The sequence below is a fragment of the Grammomys surdaster genome, unplaced genomic scaffold, assembly GCF_004785775.1.
Source record: "Grammomys surdaster isolate TR1022 unplaced genomic scaffold, NIH_TR_1.0 190, whole genome shotgun sequence".
NCBI classification, from domain to species: Eukaryota; Metazoa; Chordata; class Mammalia; order Rodentia; family Muridae; genus Grammomys; species Grammomys surdaster.
In genome coordinates, this window is record NW_021604635.1 from 1,576,367 (window position 1) to 1,579,658 (window position 3,292).

Sequence of the window (3,292 nt, forward strand, 5' to 3'; positions counted from 1 at the left end):
CAGGGGAGACCAAAATGTCTGGTTGTCTGGTTTATATAGGGAGGAACCTCTGGGGAAGGGCAGCCCAGCCCCTGGCTGCAAAGTTCAGGGTTGGGGGCTGATTATGCCAGGTAGAGACTGAGGGATGCTGGGAACACCTGGAGGCCAGGTCTGCTTTAGTATGTAAGATATGTATCTCAGTTACCTGTCCCCAGGTCTGAAACCAACCAACACCGTCTCTGAGAAGTCACAGGATTTCTCTCTAGGACCTTGGGTCTTTACGTTGGATAGGATTTTTTTTTTTTTTTCGAGACAGGGTTTCTCTGTGTGGCCCTGGCTGTCCTGGAACTCACTCTGTAGACCAGGCTAGCCTCGAACTCTCGAACTCAGAAATCTGCCTGCCTCTGCCTCCCAAGTGCTGGGATTAAAGGCGTGCGCCACCACCGCCTGGCTGGATAGGATTTTCAAATGCATATTTTAACAGAACCGATAACTTGCCTTAAATCTACACTCACTTTGAATAAAGTACAACATCATGGACCAGCAAGATATCCAGTGAGGAAAGGTACCTGCTGATGAATGTTCGATTCCTGGGACTCACATGGTAGAAGGAGGAAACCTTCCTCTGTGGCTTGTTCTCTGACCTCTGCAAGTGCGTCATGGCATGTGCACCCTGGCCTTGTCTGGAGGATGGCCCTGTGGAGAGCTCTCTGCAAACACACATGACTCTGCGCACAAGTCCCTCCCTCCTGATAATCAGGTGCTGTGTTAGGACCAATCAGCCCTCTCCACCACACCCCTAAGAGCCCTTACATACCCTACCTGTGGAATAACAGAGTAGAGCTGTCCCACTGCAGCTTACCTGGGAAGTTCTTACATCACGGGGCCTTCTGAACCCTGCTTGCCGCTTCTGCTCTCTCCATCATCAAGGGCCAGTGGGCATGACCCCCTGACTCCCCCCCACTCCCCCGAGAAGGGAGATCCACAATATCCCTAATCATAGTCCACTGAGGGAGGCCAAGGCAAGAACTCAAACTGGAAGAGGGGGACTTGGAGGGTGTCTGCTGAGTGGCTTACTCCCTATAACTTGCTTAGCCTGCTTTCTTATAGAACCTAGGACCACTAACCAAGGGCTGGCCCCACCCACAATGGGCTGTGCCCTCTCCATCAGTCACTAATTAAGAAAATGCCCTACAGGCTTTTCTATAGCCCAATCTTACAGATGCATTTCTCTTTCCAATGGAGGTTCCCTCCTCTCAGATGATTCTAGCCTGTGTCAAGCTGACACAATGAGCCAGCACAGCCATCAAGCGTTATATCATATGAGCTCATGGGAGCCTTTCATTCGAACTTCCACCGACCCCCAGCAGCCACACATAGGGGGGAGGGGGGGCAGAGGGAGAGCGGCTTGAGAATCCTGACAGCACATACCTGTAATTCCAGCACTCAGGAAACTGAAGCAGGAAGATAACAAGTTCAAAGCTAGCCTGGGCTACATAGTGTGAAACCCTGTCACATACACAAAAAGGCTTAAAGCACCTGTGGTGGTTTGAGTAGGTATGGCCCTCATAGAGTCATGTGTTTGAATGCTTGGCCATAGGGCACTGTTAGGAGCTGCCGCCTTATTTGAGAAGGTGTGGCCTTGCTGGAGGAAGTGTGTCACTGTGGAGGTGGGCCTTTGAGATCTTAAATGCTCAAACTACACTCCGTGTGAAACACATTGAGTTTCTTCTTTGCTGCCTGCAGATCAAGATGTAGAACTCTCAGCTCCTCCAGGACCATGCCTGCCTGCATGCTGCCATGCTTCCTGCCATGATGATAATGGACTGAACCTCTGAACCTGTGTGCCTGCCCCAATTGTTTTGTTTTATGAGTTGTCTTGGTCATGGTGCCTCTTCACAGCAATGGAAACCCTACCAAGGCCTAAGACAAGGACTTCAAGGCCTCAGACCCACAAGACATTTGCAGAGCTGTTCCCCACGCAGGCTGGAATGGCAGAGCTTTGCTCTTGAGTCAGAGTGTTTGTAGGTGACTGATGTTTCGTGCAAAGGACCAGGGTTCAATTTCCAACACCCTCTTCTGGCCTTCATAGATACCAAGTGTACAAGTGGTGTACAGACATACATGCAGGCAAAACTCTCATACACATAAAATAAAATAATTTTTAAAAGAAAGAAATGACCCGTAGGAGAGCCATCCCTGCACTCTTCTGTGGCCCATCTTGGTTAGCAACCGTGCTACACTCACATGGTAACACGAAGGGAAACCTGGCAAGGAGGTCTTTGGGAGTTCTCTGTTGCAATATCTTTATAATGTTTCTATAAGTCAAAAATCATTCAGAGTAAAAAAAAGTCCTGTTGCTTTCTTCTTTTCTTTTTCTTTCCTTTTCTTTTCTTCCCCTTTTCCTCCTCCTCTCCCTCTTCCTCCTTTTCCTCCTCTTCTTCCTCCTTTAGTTTTTCAAGATAGGGTTCTCTGTGTAGCCTTGGCTGTTCTAGAGCTCGTTCTGCAGACCAGGCTAGCCTCAAACTCACAAACTCAGAGGTCCGACTGCCTCTTTTTCCTGAACTAGGATCAAAGACACATGCTGCCACCTGCTACTTCCTTAAAAGATGAAATTTGACAGGCTAGCACACACCTTTAGTCTCAGCACTCGGGAGGCAGAGGCAATCCGGGCATTGTGAGTTTGAAGCCAGTCTGGTTTACAGAGCTAGTTCGAGGACAGCCAGGGCTATAGTGAGATACTATTGACCAAAAAAAAAAAAAAAAAAAAAAACTTGTCTCCTCTCACTTCAGTCTCTGGGCAAACAGGAGCCAGTGTGCCAGCTTCTGACTTAACACAGGGATATTCAATTAACACTCAAGAAAATATGTGTACCCTATGAATGTCACTTTCAGAAAGCAGAAGCTGGCTACAACGGCAAAAAGCAATGAGGTCCTGAAGAAGCGGCAGCCACACCGTTAACGTTCCTAACATCAATGACCACTGTCCCTCAGAGAGCCAGAAGGCTATTGTCTAGAATCCACTGCACACAAAGGGTCAAAGCCTCAGGTCTGTGCCTCCTGAGGGGTGTGGTGGAGGGGACACTCCACAGGTCAAAGCGTTCAGATTACGCCCAAGAAAATCCCTTTGCAGAGAGCCAACAAATCCCCAGCGCAGTTGAAAGGACAAAACTTTCTTCACCTTAGAGACACTGCAATGAATAAACCGGTTAAACATGGTTTGGATTTACTGAACATGAAAACAACTGGATTAACGTATAATCTGGCTCGAAAGGAAAGATGTCCCAAGAAAGCTGACTAACCGTGAGGCCAG